The 18,449-nt window shown below is 36.8% G+C and overlaps 1 non-coding gene across 1 annotated transcript; it reads left to right on the top strand.

Moving 5' to 3' along the window:
• The first annotated feature begins 225 nt into the window (after window positions 1-225).
• On the top strand, window positions 226-377 carry LOC140136664 (U12 minor spliceosomal RNA). Its single transcript, XR_011856725.1, has one exon. It is a non-coding gene; the product is annotated as a U12 minor spliceosomal RNA (small nuclear RNA).
• The last annotated feature ends 18,072 nt before the right edge of the window (window positions 378-18,449 follow it).

Here is an 18,449-nt window from a genome sequence, read left to right as displayed (position 1 = left end):
ACTGCACAAAAATCATTCCTCCTAAAAATATATAGGATTTGCGGTATATAAAAAATCCAATTTATCGCATGAGACAAATCTAGTCACGGATATCTTGAATGAATAATATCCTACATGCATAGCGCAAACGTGCAAATCTATGTGCATCATCGAGTGTTTTATTTGACACCATAGAAAGTATAAGTACTTTTTTTTAAGGGTCAATTGCAGCGCCCTTAATTTGTTATGCCTTAAACTAATGAGTAAGGTAAATAGCGAGCTTTGGTAATTTGAAGCTCCCATAGCTTTAGTCTATGAAATATTTTTCAAGGGGGACAGGTCGCCCCTGGTGTGACCCTCCTACTCTGAGGGATGCCCATGGTTAGGTGATCTTCCCCTAGCAATGAAAACAAAAGAGAGAAATAAAATTAAAGACCTTGGGTATTAACGCCATCCCCCAGGAAGCTCTTGGTCGCCCCTGGTGTGACCATGGTGTCAGGCCGTTGCAACTCATATACCAGCGCAATGCAAAAAGGTGGCGACACCGTCGGCTTCCCCCGTGTATTACCCACCAGCGCCATTGATAAGTCACGGCCGCTGCCATTAATATTGAATATTGCTACAATTCATTTGTTTATGTTTCTTATATTCTTTCTTTTATAACTATGACCATTTATACAAGGCTCCCATAAATTTTGGCGTCCCTCAGGGGTCAATCCTTGGCCCCCTGCTTTTTACAATTTATATAAATGACCCCTCTAACCACCTTAAGAGTACTGATTCCAAGGTCTATTTATATGCTGATGATACAGCCATTTTTGTAAAGGGTAAATCAGTCGAAGAGATTAATAGAACTCTTAATTCAGAGCTGGATCATATTTCCAAATGGTTGCAGAATAACTACCTCACTAAGAATGAAAAAAAAACCAAATCCATGTTGTTTGCAACTCAACAAAAATTAGGCAGAACCGAAGAGTCTCTCAATGTTTATATCAAAAACGACCCCATCGAAAATGTAAATTGTTTTAAATATCTTGGCATTTGGTTAGACCCCTCTCACTTGGAGTGTTAACACCGATAAATTGGTTTCTAAAATAAACAAACGTATCGGTTTGCTTAGGCGTGTTCGCAATATCCTCCCGCAACACACATTAAATTTGCTTTTTAAATCACTTATTGTCCCTCATTTCGACTATTGTGACGTTGTATGGGGGAATGCATGCAAGACTTATCTTTCTAAATTTGACAAACTTCAAAATACAGCTGGTAAGATAATTCTCGGTCTTCCTCGTAGGTATCCTACCAACGTTTTGCTTTGCACCCTTGGGTGGCAAAAGCTTCATGATCGTCGCTCCATTCATTTGAATGTCATGGTTTTCAAAAGTCTTACATGCAGTCTTCCTTCCAACCTGTGCAATATTTTTAATCATGCTCATAAAACCCATAACCACATGACGAGAGCATGCTCGAAGGGAAATCTGGTCCCCCCCCCGCCATGCAAAAATAATTCTGACAAACGCAAATTTATTTCAAGAGGGGTGGTGTCTTTTAATGAATTACCTCAAATAGCAAAAAATCCCCTTCCAGTAAGTCTCGGAGCATTCAAGCATATTTTATATTCATAACACCATTTTTATTCATTACTTTTCTTCGTGCAATTTTGATATTTAAAATGCTCCTTCACTATAATTATGTGCATCAAATGTAATCCCAGCTGGCATGGGTATTTAAATGTATTTTTACATAGTGTTTTATTAAGTATGTTGTATACATGATGTGCAATTCTATCTTATTATCTGTATTCCATATTTAATTTTAATGTATGTGTTTTTAAAAGATTTTGATGTATTTTGTTTGACCCCTGGGCACCCCTGAAAAACAGTGCTTGCACTGATGGGGTTTCCCCAGGCAAAATAAGAACTAATAAAATAATAAAATAAAATAAAATACTTAAAATATTAACTGTCATGACTGTATCCGTTTGTTTGGTAAATTTTTATGAAATATTGATAAATTGAAGAATTTGTAATTAAACCCTGGGCGTCGCCATTTTAGAAAAGTGAAGAAAAATGCTGCTGCCACCACGACAGTACTAAAAGCTATATATGCGTAGTGCTGTGGAGACGTACGTTAACATGACGTCACGAATATGCTAATTAAAGAAAAATGCTGCTGCCATCTACGTCCACATGTTGCAAGCGTGACGATCACTGACCTCACATCGATGATCGGAGTTGCAATTCCATCGCACTTCGTGCTCTACAGTGTGGGCCAAAAACAACTTTACCCAATTTCAGAGGGTGGTTGCTCGAATTGTAGAAGAGCTATTCATGATATTGTTACATATTCTAAATGTATATCTTTCTAAAAGTATGTGATGAAGAAATGAAAGCAAAAGGAGCTAAATGAACAAAATGGTGCTAGTTTTACGTCCGAGGGTCAAAAATCACTTTGTCCACACGTAATTCAATGGGATTTGTCCGATTGCTAAGAGTAAGGCATACATATGCGTTAGGCATATATGTAATTAGTAAACACGTTTGGCTTGTCTTTGAAAGTGATGATTGTTTTACATGCATGAAAGAAATACAATCGATTTTAATCCCCATTTACTTGTCATGTACTCGAATTTCACTCCTGTCATTGACCAACAATTAGCATAATAATTATACAATTACAAAGGTTTCATCTGGCGCAATTTTTTATTTTAAATAGGTCATCGTGCATTTGGTGACTGCGTGGCTTATTTCTAAATAGGTTTGCAAGGTGTCAAGATAAGGCAATTCACAACACAAGAGAGGACTTTTATGGTAGAACAGAATGCTTTTTGGAAGTGCAGCGTCAATTTCGGATTCGTTTCCCGAACGTAAGAGTCCCGCCGAAACCTACCATAACTCTAATTACGAACAACTTTCACAACCTCGGAAGTGTGGTGAATAGATGCAAAGCACGGGGCGTCCAAGAACTGGCCGTTCAGCTGCAAATTTTGCAGCGGTACAAAGGGAACTTGCAGCTAACCCAACACGGTTGGTTGTCGACCCAACAATTTGCCGAACATACCACGAACGCAATAAATGCAGTAACTTTCTTGCAGATAACATTTGACAAAAAATGACAAAACCGAGGCCTGAGGTTACAATTGCTTTGCCCATATTTGAAGAGAATTGTTCTTATATCTTTGCAGCAAGAAAGCTGCATATCATGACGAAATATCTTAGCTTGACATTTAAATTGCTTATGTTTGATTCATTTCATTGTGTTATATAAAACTGCTGAACAAATTTGTGCGTATACTGAGTGGTTCTCATTTTCTATCGAACTCGATATTGCAAATGATGCGACGCGACAGCTAGTATATAGGTCTTCGCGTGGACAAAGTTAATTTTGACCTTTTCATTTCAATCTAGCGTCACGTTTTTATTTTAATACATTTTTGGATAGTTTTTCCACCAAATACTCTTAAGAAAATGTTCTTTACGAACATGTGAAAACAATTTGAAGCAGACTTTTCAATTTTGAGATATGAACCTTTTAAATTGGGTAAAGATGTTTTTGGCCCACACTGTATTACTTCCATGATGGTGTGACCCGGCAGTTGAGGGATGTCGCGGGGGGGGGCATGGCGGAAACGCGGGGAGTGGGGGGGTGGCGGAAACGCGGGGAGGGGGGGGTGTTCCGCCCCTAAAATTTGCCATTGGGACGTTAATAAAGTCACATTGCCCTGTGCATCTTCCTTTATAACGCGAACGCGAAAACATTGTTTTGGGCTTAAATAGTGTAAAATTACACAATTAGGCCTCGCTGGCCCATCAAATAATACCAAAATTGACCTTCAGTTTGGTTTTGGGGCAAAAATAGCTGAAATGTCCCAGTAAACCGGCACAAAATATGCTCGCCGGCCCGCTGCTTTCGCCGCCACTGCATGCCCATGTCCATTTATTACGACCCCTGTGACCGCTACTGAATGTACATACACAGGTTGTAACAAAATAATTTATACAATTTAGAAAACAGTATTAGGCAAACTTGTCATCGAATGATTTTTTTTTTTTTTTTATCTAGTCGCCAAGGTAATTATTTACGCTGCTACATAAACTTTGTTTCAATAAAATCGGTGGCTTATTGTGTAAAGTAGTCCGAAAACAGCTTGGGCCACTTTGTGTCTTTGTGTAGCAAAAGTGCCTTGAGTTGACCCATGAACCATCTGGTGTGTGCTCTTAACGATGGAGTATTTGAAGTGGTATTTTAATTGACGATTTTGAAATAATATCATATTATTTATTTAATACTAATGACAAAAACATAAAAAACCTTTGCTTTTGTTCTGAGATCTTTGACGATAAGCACGAGAGTTCATTTTACGGCGAGGTACAAAATTGATGTACGAAATTGGCAAAATTGATGTACGAAATTGGTCCAACTCGGGAGATGAACCTAATAATAATATAAACCATGAAAGATTTCTTTGTATTAAATCCACTTTCCCATTGTGCATACTCTGGCTATTATTGCATTAAAGCCATAATGTATGATCTTATAATATGAAATTGGTTAATTTTTTCAAACCTGATTTTTTTGCATATTTGTAATGTTTACACATGTCCCAACTTGCACCTAAATGGAATCAGCCAAATTTGTTGTGTCTTTGTAGGTCGACATATTATCATAATTTAAAAATTATGATATTATGTCCTCCCATAGAACTGCGTGTTAAATGCCCAAAATAACCAGTGGGGTTTCTTTCACTTTACCTTGCTATTTCAGCTCAAAATGAACAGAAACCCTTCAGTTATAACTAATACTATTTCAACATTTTGAATAAAGAATAATAAAATCAAAATTTGACGGAAATCGTACATTAAGGCTTTAAAAGCTTAAAACTCAGATTTGTATAATTTGTGCACAATTGATAGATTTTCACATCTGATCTTTTCAGTCACCGTACTCCCTCCCCGACTCCCTCTGTTTATAATCTTCCCAAGTGCTGGGAAAGACACCAAATGCAATTATTAATCAAGAAAGTAGATTTTACGCTTGACTTACGCGAAAATGTCAAAAGTGCATGGCCCAACTGGTTTTATGGACGATTTAGTTAATTGAGCATAGCGTGTGAGTCTGAACTAGTGAAGGAACCAAGTTATTTTTTTCTTGTAGCCAAGATGTTACTACTGATTCCACTACACATAACATTATTGCCATGATCTCTTTTGTCTGAGAAGCGAAATTGCAATTGTATATAACATTATTGCCATGATCTCTTTTGTCTGAGAAGCGAAATTGCAATTGTATATAACATTATTGCCATGATCGCTTTTGTCTGAGAAGCGAAATTGCAATTGTATATAACATTATTGCCATGATCTCTTTTGTCTGAGAAGCGAAATTGCAATTGTATATAACATTTACGAGTGGATATTCATACGTAGTGGTAGATAAAATGATTAAAGAGTTTAACTTCAACACTACGTAGTGTTGAAGTTAAACTCTTTAATCATTATATAACATTATTGCCATGATCTCTTTTGTCTGAGAAGTGAAATTGCAATTGTATATAACATTATTGCCATGATCTCTTTTGTCTGAGAAGCGAAATTGCAATTGTATATAACATTATTGCCATGATCTCTTTGTCTGAGAAGCGAAATTGCAATTGTATATAACATTATTGCCATGATCTCTTTTGTCTGAGAAGCGAAATTGCAATTGTATATAACATTTACGAGTGGATATTCATACGTAGTGGTAGATAAAATGATTAAAGAGTTTAACTTCAACACTACGTAGTGTTGAAGTTAAACTCTTTAATCATTATATAACATTATTGCCATGATCTCTTTTGTCTGAGAAGCGAAATTGCAATTGTATATAACATTATTGCCATGATCTCTTTTGTCTGAGAAGCGAAATTGCAATTGTATATAACATTATTGCCATGATCTCTTTGTCTGAGAAGCGAAATTGCAATTGTATATAACATTATTGCCATGATCTCTTTTGTCTGAGAAGCGAAATTGCAATTGTATATAACATTATTGCCATGATCTCTTTTGTCTGAGAAGCGAAATTGCAATTGTATATAACATTATTGCCATGATCTCTTTTGTCTGAGAAGCGAAATTGCAATTGTATATAACATTATTGCCATGATCTCTTTTGTCTGAGAAGCGAAATTGCAATTGTATATAACATTATTGCCATGATCTCTTTTGTCTGAGAAGCGAAATTGCAATTGTATATAACATTATTGCCATGATCTCTTTTGTCTGAGAAGCGAAATTGCAATTGTATATACCATTATTGCCATGATCTCTTTTGTCTGAGAAGCGAAATTGCAATTGTATATAACATTATTGCCATGATCTCTTTTGTCTGAGAAGCGAAATTGCAATTGTATATTTTTTATTGTTACAGTCTGTATTGTATAGTGTGCGTTCAGCTGAAGTAAGAAGCCATTATTAAGAAGCCATTATTTTACAAACAAGCACAAGAGTGATACACGAAATGACTCAGGGTGTGACTTATAAGCTATTGGCTAAAAATAACATGTCGAGAATCTAGGTCATTTTAACAACCAATGTTTATATGTTGGGATATATTTATCTGTAGTATAATACTTCCTAAAACTTTCTATTTCAAGTGATGAATTAGTCAATCAATCAATCAATCAATCAATCAATCAATCAATCAATCAATCAATCAGCCAACCAATCAATCAATCGATCAATCAATCAATCAATCAATCAGCCAATCGATCGATCAGTCGATCGATCAATCAATCAATCAATTAATCAATCAATCAAACAATCAATCAACAATCAATCAAAACCAATAAATTAGTGAATCAATGAACCATGTACCAATGAATCAATGAATTAAGCGATCCTTCTATCACTACCTACCTCACTCACTCACTCACTCACTCACTCACTCACTCACTCACTCACTCACTCACTCACTCACTCACTCACTCACTCAATCAATCACTCACTCACTCACTCAATAAATCAATCAACCGCATTTGATCATGTTGATCGATCGAAATCATGAATTGACATAAGTGAAGCACATCAGTGGGCACGTCAGCAAAATGACGTCAACAACGCCAGAACGTTGTATAATGGTTGTAGGATGGTTGTACAGGGTGTCTCAATAAAAATAGGCCCTGTGAATTGGGGGACGTAACTTAAAATATCGGCTGTAAAATATGCTGCATTGTAGTTTAAAATGGACAAAAAGAAATGAAGTTGTTGCTGTATGCGAGTTTGATAACCAATCAATTAATCTCCAAAAGAATGTTTTTCACACCTTTCTGTTTGGGTTAACATTATGTGAAAATATATCTTCTAAAAATGAAGAGCTTTGTTTCAAAACCGCTTACATCCACTTGCCAAATTTTGAGAACACATCAAAAAATCATCAAAAAAAATCACTGATATATGGGGTTTGCAACAAAAGCAGTTTTTGGCAGGATGCTTGGGTAGGATGAGCATCCTGCCAAAAACTGCTTTTGTTGAAAAACACCTTATATCAGTGATTATTTTGATGATTTTTTGATGTGTTCTCAAAATTTGGCAAGTGGATGTAAGCGGTTTTGAAACAAAGCTCTTCAAATATTGTTCAAAACATACGGCCAAGCGGTCACTTAAGTTTCATAGCATGCATGACTAGAAAAACACGAAAAAGTGTTCTTTCCCAAGAATAAATCTCACGAATGGCGTTTTTGTAGTGGCCCAAAAAACGCTATTAGATGACCTTTTTCCTGGTCAATGTCAATGCCTGGCAGTCTGCGCACGCATCATCACAATTTCCATTGTTTTTTGCCTGACAGTATGCGCGCGCATCATATTTTGTTCAGGGCTCGTCATCATGCAGTTATTGTTAACTACATGTATGCACACAACACAGGGGCACTCACAATAGGCAATTGAACCCTACTGGTAGCGCTGTGTTGTAGCTATAGGAGATGAACTAGTTAGCATCATAATATCAAAAAGTATAAAAGCTATGATTTTAGTACTTGCTCTATGTTTCAATTACTTATTCTTTTCCAAATATCTGAATCTTCAACTCGGTACAAGCTTTAATAACGGGGAACATATATTTTATTAAAAAGAAATCCTACCATCTATCCAAACTCGCCGTGTTATTCCAATGCACATTTTGCTCCACCGGGCAGCCCTGACTTGGTCGTATTTGGAAGATTGGTGTCATAAAACCGTCATAGGTACACATTTAGTACTTTCTGTCAATCAAGTATGGCTTATTCTCTACATGTCAATCTTTAAATAATTGGCATAGACCGGTGGTCCGCCTTGATGAGTAAATGACAGCAAATACCGTAAAACCCCGTCTACAAGCATATAGTGTGCTTCTGATGAAAGCTACATTAATCCAGCCGCCATTACGGAGTTTGAGCAAATAAATTACGGATCCAAGCTTATACAAACAAGTATTATTTTAAGACCGATCAATTGTATTGGTATATTAACGCTTGCTTCGAATTAATTTTAAAAGCTTTTATAAAAAAACACTATATGCTTGTAGACGGGGTTTTACGGTAGCTGCAAACCAGTGAAAAATACCCCAAAAATCGGTCAGTGGAGCTCCGCTCGTACATGTCAATAGCGTCATTATCGATTGGATTAGTCGTCCGTAGCGGACAATTCGGTCGCTCATTGGATCAATATTATCAGGTGGTAATACATTTGCATTGGACAATAGATTACTATATAATGGTTTAATTAATGCATATATCGGTTTATTCTTCAATAAGCGGGTTTATGGCTGGAAAGGTCACGGTGAATTTGCCGTGGACGTAACTGCACTATGTGTTTTTAAAACGCCCTCCACATCACACTAAGGCTATTGAACATTGTAGTGGTTGCATGGGGCTCACTCAAGCAAATCAATGTTTTAGAAGGTATATTTTCACATATTTGTAACTCAAAGAGAAAGGTGTGAAAAACATTCTTTGAGAGATTGTTGGTTGATGTTTTCAACTCGTACCCAGCAAGACTGAGAGTTACTTCATTATGTGTATTGCCCCATTGGAACGGTTCACAAATGGGTCTTGGATTTTGATGATTTGTTTACCATCTTAAAGACGAAACTTCATGGTTCTTTAATCTACAAAAAACTTTTGATTTTACTGCCGACATTTTAAGTTACGTCCCCTAATCCACAGGGCCTATTTTTATTGAGACACCCTGTATATGAAAGTTTTTTGATGTCGATTGGCTGGTTTAACGTTACATAATTTTACGATCGTGGGCAAATTTTGGTTGGTTTAACGTTGTAATAACTTACGATCGTAAATAACGTTGAATCAACCAATTTACGTAAAAAAACTTCCATTATACAACCATCCTACAACCATTACACAACGTTCCGGCGTTGTATTGACGTCATTTTGTTGACATGACCAGCCATTAGTAGGTACATGTTTGGATTGTTATCATGGTTATTAAACTCCGGATTAAAACATTTTATACCCGTATACGTGTATGTATACCCATTATGATGCACCAACGGTTATTGGCCTAGCTGCGTCACAGCTAGTGGTCTTTCTGAATCGTAGGTTTCATGGATTGGATGTTTTTGACAAAAGGAACTCAACAAGTCGTTCTTAATGGTGTCTGCTTTGATCAGGTGTACCACAGCCTACTGTCCTTGGCCCCGCGATGTTTCTCCTATATATTAACGACCTGCCAGAAAAAAATAAATCTACTGTGGGACTCCTGGCGGATGACTGTATCATGTATAGAAAAATCAACTCTACTGAAGACCCAATCATCTTGCACAAGGATGTTGACCCTCTCTGTGACTGGCAGAACCAAATGGCTGATGAAAAAATGAAATTTAACACCACAAAATGTTTTGCAATGCACATCACCCACAAAAAGAATACCGTTGTCACCAACTTCAAAATGGATGGCTCCCAACTTCAGACTCTGGACAATCATACATATTTATTTAATTAATTTATTTATTTTAATCATATTTATCCATGGTAGCCCAATTCAACCAAATAGCTGGTCTAACATGGGGCCCTGCTACACATATATACAATAATTTAAAAGCAACAATTATCAACATACAATTTATATAGTATATACAACTATTAGATACAAATTAAAAATACAAAAATACATACAATTTTCAAAGTAAATAAAAACACATCATTTACAAGTATATGCACAAACTTTTAGGACTTGAATCTTTGCTTGAAAGTCTGCATATTCATGATATTTGTTGAGCTTCTTAATTCATTACTCAGCTTGTTCCAAACTTCAACCCCACTGTACGAAAAAGATGATTCAAAATATCCAGTATCATAACCATTCATGCAAGGTGGTAGAGCCAATAAATTCGTCGCAGCTTGTCTGGTGATATTATGCTTTTCGTGTATTTAAGAAAACCTGTTGATTAGGTACTGTGGAGCCATATCGTTTAGACATTTAAACATTAACAGAGACTTGAAATACATTGCACGATTCGGAAGTGATTCCCATCCTTATATAGGAAACATTATTTGGGTATCACCATCAACAACAAGCTCAGTTGGAACAATCAATATCGCCAATATCATCTATATAGCTAATAGAACTCTAGGTCTTCCATCTTTTATCTGTAATCAAGATGTTAAAGCCACGGCATACAAAACGCTTGTCAGCCCCCAGTTAGAATATATAGTACCATCTGAGTGGGACCCACATCACCAGATTTACACCGATGCTGTGGAAGCTGTCCAATATCGAGCTGCCAGATTTGTAAAAAAAGATTTCAGCCGAGATAGCAGTGTCTCATCAGCACTCATCCATGGTTCGCGAGCTTAAATGGAAACGCCTGGAAGAAAGGAGACAAAGCGCTCGACTATCTCTTCTGTACACATCATCAGCTCGTCTCCATCGACATCAATAAATTCACCAAGAGAACCAGGCAATGTACTAGACAGACCTCATCCTTTTATTTTGTTCGACAATCAAACAAAGACTGTTACAAGTACGCATTTTTACCAATATCTGAACTGTGGAACAATTATTACTTGCTGACATCACAGACTCACCAACCTTGCAAGACTGCAAATAACACTGAGCAACCTACTTGACATCAGAAAGGGGTCCTCTTTTAGCGTCTATGCCATGTGTATGCCAGATGCCCTGTTAACAGGAGTTTGCGCAGTATACTACAGATACAGTTTTAACTCAACATTAAAACGCTTCCAATCAACATTTTCTAACCTTTTGCGTATTTGTGCGTTTTGTGTTTGCTGGGTAGACCCTTAAATTTATTTTATAGCCCTCAATATCCCCAAAGTTTGTAAAAACTTTCAAAAAAAAAATCAACATTTTCTAACCTTTTACGTATTTGTGCGAGCTGTGTTTGCTGGGTAGGCCCTCAAATTTATTTTATAGCCCAAAATATCCCCAAAGTTTGTAAAAACTTGGAAAATGCTATACATGTACACTAATTGCTATCACGCACTTTGGTATTTTCTTTGATGTGAAGCATCTCTGGACTCATCTGGACTAAGTGTCAACCTGGATCCAGATTATTTATAGGGGGCCCATACACTCTTGAAGAATGTCATTCTATTGGCCAATCTGGAATCAAAAATAATATTCCATTATCCATTGTTGAAAGTCTGATCAACTGTCGATTATAATTGTTTCAAGGCCAAAATCACCTTTTACCCAAATTCACACGAATGCACAACACAAATACACTGTTTGATTAATCTAACAAACTCTAAGTCTTTAATTGAAAGTAAAATATGACTGGTACATATAACAACAATTGCATACACAATATAATCACACAATCACAGTTTTAAAATTAATCAGTGCTTAACCAGCAGTCTTCTTGTTGGTGATCATAGAGTTCTTGCAGTGTTCTGGACGGCCGATGTATATATCCTTATTCACTTGTCCTGCGAAAATCACCGAAGTCCATTGTACACTTGCAATTATAAATACCCTTGCGAGTAAAATCCTCACATAAAATGGTGCTGCAAAACAATTATCTCCTTGCGCTACTTTCTCCAAACACTTATCTCCTTGCGCTGCATTCTCAAAAAAATGGTGCTTCTTTCACCAATCACTCTTTCTCCAGGAAACAGGCTTCTTTCGGCACTGCTCCACTGTATTTGACAGATGTGTTGTTTTATAAACCAGACTCCAGCATTTCGACAGAAGAACTTTAATCCTTTGATGAGGAGGAGTCTACAATCTCTCATGTGATTCTGTAAAGTGCAAACGTTGTTGTTGTTGTTGTTTGGTTCGCTCCGTATGCGGAGCTGGGTCACTGCTTTCGCTTGACTTCTGGATTGCTAAGTTTTACTTATAGTGTTTGCTGGGTACCTTGATTATTTCTTCAGTTGATTTACTGTTGTGTAAATGGTGAAGTCTTTTAGTTCCTGATATTGTCTTAGGGTTTGGGTACTTAGTATGTTAATTGACAGATGTTGTTTATCAGTGACATGTTTTTCTGGTTTTAGGTGTTCAAGGAGATTATGTCGTATTTACTTGTTCTGGGACATTCGGTGAGATCATGAATGCATTGGCATTTTATGTCTTGGTTGCAGTAGGCGCATGTTTTATTAATGACTATTCTGATGAACAGGGGTTTTCCCCAAACAATCTAAAATTAGATATGATTAAATTTGTTTTGATCACTTGATAAATGAAAGGGAATTCCCCTAAAACATGCCTTAACACACAAACTCTTGCATGATTACTTCCAAGGTGTTTCCCCTTGTCTCATATTTATTACGACATACCATGATGCAGTCATGTCTACAGTAGAATTCATCTCGACCTTTGCAGGACTTAACCCCATTAAAAGCTATTAAACCAAGATAACACTCATTGAAACAGCTCAACTGATTAAATCGGATCTTCTCTGGTTGTGCACAAGTGACTGTTTTCATGTGCGATATCGCAATAAAGCTGGTATTCATAGCTTCAGTTGGGTAACCGATTACAAAGGAAACGAAAGGAAACAATGTTATGTGTGGCTTTGTTCACGAAATCAGACAATGTCGTGCTTTTTGTAAACCAGCATTCTTGAAAATGAGCAACATAATGATTTTTGACTTAACACGGTTTAGAAATAATTTCTTCATATTTTTGGTGTTATCTGTCGTTTACATGTCCTTCCTAAAACACAAAAGTACGACCCTCTCCAAACACCTAAATTAGCTAAAAATTTAGGACATGTTACAAAACTTTATTTTCTAGAACCTATTTAGAATAATTTAAATGTAGCTTTTACCGGTTTTTTGTGGCATCCTTCAGAAGTGAGCGGTCCGATACCAATATTTTCGGTCAAATCTCCATTCAAATAACACGGGGAGTTGGCTAGCTATGCCTTGCCCTCACTCATATTTTACAAAAGTACGACCATTTCTGAACATCTAACCTAGCTGTAATTTTAGGTCATGTTAGAGAAATATATTTGCTAGAAGTTTTGGAGAATAAATAAAATATTGGCTGGTTATTTTCACACAGTGATGTTAACTAGGCAAGTGTCCATTCCGCCAACATACATCATTTGTAGGGGTCACGCGTCAATGGTGAGAGCACTGTGTATTGATATAGGAAAACGGACAGTAACTGCAGTATGCTTTCAGCTGGTAAACAAAGTTGAATTAAATTAAATTACTCCGGGCACATACTGATTTCCATCTGCAGGGAGAGAAGTCAAGGTCCTTCGCCCCGCTTTGGTATAAAAAGACCAAAACCCAACAACATGATGAGTCGAATTTACAGTACCAGGTTTAAAGCCCCTGATATTAACCAGCCACAATTTCCCCAGGGCCTGGAAAGCCAAGAGCATGATGACATATCGACCTCAAAGCGTATTGGAAGGGATGATGATCTTCCTTCATCAGGGGGAACACCATACCGATCCCCAATTCGACGGGCTGCTGCTGATAAACCTGAAGGAAAGAGGGCTTTTTTTAAACGCAAAGCAATCAATTGGGATATGCACATGGAATGTGCGCACACTGCATCAAACTGGCAATCTAGAATTGCTTAAAAGTGAACTTGTTAAGTATGACTGGGAAGTGATGGGTATCACCGAAACCCATTTCACAATATAAGGAGAATTCAAACAAGATGGACTCCAAATGTCTTTAATCATGCAACTAAGATTCCCACAGAAAAGGAGTGGCTTTGGTGTTAAACAAAAATGCACTAAGTCACTTTTAGGATACAATCCAATATCAGAAAGAATAATCTCAGCAAGGCTGCGCACACAAGTAGGAGCAGCAACAATTAATGAATTATTCAGGTCTATGCACCAAATACCAGCAACACTGAAGAAGAAATGAATGAATTCTACGAAGATCTTCAACGAACTATAAATGGTGTCCCATCCCAAGACATGTTGATAGTGATGGGAGATTTCAATTCCAAAGTAGGCAAGGATTGGGAACCACGGAATGGTATACTTGGAAAATTTGACTGTGGTGAGAGAAATCAAAGAGAAGAAAAACTCCTAAACTTTTGCGCCACCAACAACCTCTGCATATCAAACACCAAATTCAAACAATCGAAGTTTAGCCGTGAGTGGATCTGGGATTCCCCAGATTGTTCAACAAGAAACAAAATTGACTTCATTCTTATTCAACAAAAATGGAATAGCTGCATATCAAACTCACGGAGCTACCCTAGCGCCGATATTGGATCAGACCACCACATGGTCCTTGCTGATTTAAAACTCAAGCTGAAAGTGAAACCAAAGGCAAATAGACTCCCTCGTAACGAGGTTACAAAACTCAAATAGGAAGAGACATATGAAACAATCAATGAAACTTCTGATAAACTTCTTGGAAAGGAAAAAACCACAACAACAGAAACCGTGGATAAGTATTGAGGTCCTAGAGTTAAGCAAATAGAGAAGTAAAGTAAAACTGCAGCGCTTGGAGGACCATACTCTGAAACGCAAGTACAACTTTTTGAATACGGAAATAAAACGCAAGTCGAAAGAGTGTAAAGACAATTGGCTGCGAGAACTGTGCAAAGAAGTGGATGATGCTCCTGAAGGCAAGAAAACCAATCACAGGGACTCGCTCAACATCAATGCCAAGTGTCAAAAAAAAAATGGCAAAGTTCTAACTGAAGACAAGGAAGTCAAGGATAGATGAAAAAAAAAAGTTTTGAAGAATTATTCAATAAAGACAGTCCTGATGACACCTCCATTCTCCAAACAATTCCAACCATTCCTGAAGAAGGGGAGGAAGCAAACATCCTGATAGACGAAGCCCGAGCAGCCATCAGACATCTCAAAACAGGCAAATCCCTAAATTTGATGGGATCTCAGCAGAGGAACTAAAAGCTACAGGAGAACTAGGTGTCAGGATCATACACAAACTGTGTAACAGAATATGGGCATGTAGGACACTGGTGATAATCCACAAGACTGGGGAAGAGCTGTTATTGTCCCAATCTATAAGAAAAAGGACTCAACAAAAGAATGCAAACACGAACAGAGGACATACTTGCTGAATCCCAAGCAGGTTTCCGACCGGGAAGGAGCACCATAGATTAACTCTTCACTCTAAGACAACTGGCTGAAAAGTATAACGAAAAACGGACACCACTGTCCTGCTGCTATAGACTACCAGAAGGCCTTTGACACTGAGGGCCTGTGGCAAGCCATGTGACACCTGGGCTACTCGTCAAAGACCGTCGATCTTCTAAGAGCACTCTATGGAACATCTCAAAGCACTGTAAGAGTCAATGGAGACGAGTTCGTCAAGGATGCGTAACTTTTCAACATTCTGCTGGAACTAGTGTTAAGGTTGGCTCTCCAAGATGAACAGATAGGTGACTTCTGCCGACACTTTCTGCCAAAACTACCGATATCACAGTCGTTCTAATGTTATCTGCGGTTGCAGTACAGTCTAGAGAAAGAATGTGGCTATATACTAGTTGTTTGGTTAAAAAACAACACTGTTTAAAATGTCGGAATTAACGCAGGCGACCCTTATAGTTTGTAAAAGACGTTGCAAATTGCAAGAGCTTATGAATTAAAATCACGGACAGTAAGATCTGCATTAGGTATCTACATTCCAAGCGGAACGCTTTCAGAAACATATCACTCTTTTTTCAGCAATCGTTGATAAAAACCCTAAATATCCAATTCCAGGCGATCTGTAAAAAACAGCGTGAGCGTAAATGACTATGAATTTGGGACACCGAAACAAATGTTTACATTGGTGTCAGACCTAGTATAATAATACGATAATTGGCCCCAATAATGGCTTTTATTTTAACCGTAATTTGTTAAATTGAGATTTATGCTTTTTGAGAAATTAATGAATTTACGGAAAAACTTTTCGGAGAACGCTACTTTAATGGTCAGATTCCTTAAGGGATGGGGTATGAACGTTTTGACAGTATTTATTGTGGGACATTAGAGCACATCAGACATATCGAATTGCATTCTGAATACGAAGAATGTCCTTCTGATATCAAATAATTTTGATTTTTGAAATTCGCAATGTAATACACAGTTTATGGCAAATCATTAAAATTGATATTTTTGATATTTAACAGTACTCGAAGTAAACTTTATAAATCTGATGATTTATACTTGAAGTGATTGATGGTGGGATGAAAAGCCGACGATCAATTGAAAATTTTGACCTTTCGTATTGAAGATATGGATTTTTTTTCCAAAACACCAAAAAAATTAGGTCTTTTTGGGATAAAAATTCATATCTTCAATATGAAATGTCAAAATTTTCAATTGATCGTAGGCTTTTCCTCCCAGCTACATACACTTTAAGAATATGTCATTAGATTTATAAAATTTACTTCGAGGACTGTTATATATCAAAATGTGACAAATATCAAATTTTAATAATTGTATTATATCGTGAATTTCATAAAATTAAAATTATTTGATATTAGAAAGACATTCTTCGTATTCAGAATGCAATTCGATATGTCTGATGTGCTCTCATGTCCCACAAAAAAATACTGTCGAAACGCTCAAAACGCTCATTCCAGATCCTTTGACCTACATGTGGGTTAGTCTACTTTGCCTCTACACGGCTCACTTGTATTTAATGTTGGTTGCACGATAGCCTCAGTCTCAGTGGTGCAATGTTTATCTTAAAACTCTATAGACCATTTCCAAAAACCCAAAATCCTTTGCGATTGAAACACAAAAAACATCGTAATACTGCGCAGTTAAACGCCCGGGGAGGAAGGGGCACTCTCTAAAATTGGTGACGCTCATGTGCCGCCACATTAACTCCCAACTTATTTTCAGCTCCTTCTTACCCAATGACGTGACCTCTCTGTTGTTTTACTGTCACCAATTAAAGACCAAAACATTTGTGAATACCAGATAAATGCTTAACTTTTTGCTTTTTTTTTTTATAAAACATATGACTGAAGTCTTGTTTTTTTTCTAATCTTTACTAATCTTAAATAAACACAAAGATATTTACCAACCTGCATGTTTCCCGCTGGAGCGGTCATTCGTCGAACTTTGCGATTTGGCATTATGTCGTAATGACGTCACAATTTCCATCCAATCAAAGCGATGTAATATCTCTTGTTAGACTGCTCCTCCGTATCGTGGATTTATTTACACTAGGACTGTTGAGAATAAGCTTCGATCATTTGAAAGGCATGTGATGGTTGCTATATTCATTCACCTTAATCATTTGGGCTGGTAGACAGGCATCTGGTGAGAATCCCACATTTAATCTGCGAGGCACCTATCGATAATATTAAATATAAAATACTGTATCAAACAAAATGGTTTTGAAATAGGGGTAGATAAACTTTTGATGATTGGCGCTGATGCTGCTACCACCACCACCATATTTCGCAATTTCAAAACAGTTTACTTAAAGGGGCATTTCGTGATCCACAGCCTCATCCCCCAACTTTTCTCAAAAAAAGTTGAGATTTTTATATCACTGGACACCTCTGGCTACATAATGTTTATGTACAAAATATTTCTTGCAGATTAATTTGTTTAGCAAAGATATCGTGAAATTTGAATTTCGTTCTGGTGCACCAGAACGAAATTACAACGCATTGTCTATGGAGCAGTGCAACACACATAATCATGCATAACTCGCGAACGCAAAATCGGAATCAACTGAAATTTTGGGAATAGGTTTTTTTCGTGGATATCTAATGAAAAATGACATAAATAGAGGATGCTAGGATCACGAAATACTCCTTTAACTAGCATTATTTTTTAATGCAATCCATCAGGGAATCCATCTCAATTATGTTTTAACTATATAGATATTATTTGTATAATTGTTTTTGTGTTATTATTTTGAAAACTTGTAAATTTGACTTTGAATTCTTAAAAGATTTATGTATATTTTCTTAATGTTCTTTAAAGTTTTGCATCTGTAACATAATTGTTTTTAAAACGATCTTTTATCATGTTTTGTAATAACCTGTACATAATAATGTTCTTTTATATAT

This window comes from Amphiura filiformis, chromosome 16 (genome assembly GCF_039555335.1).
Source record: "Amphiura filiformis chromosome 16, Afil_fr2py, whole genome shotgun sequence".
In the NCBI taxonomy this organism is placed as follows: Eukaryota; Metazoa; Echinodermata; class Ophiuroidea; order Amphilepidida; family Amphiuridae; genus Amphiura; species Amphiura filiformis.
This window is presented reverse-complemented; position numbering and strand designations above follow the sequence as displayed.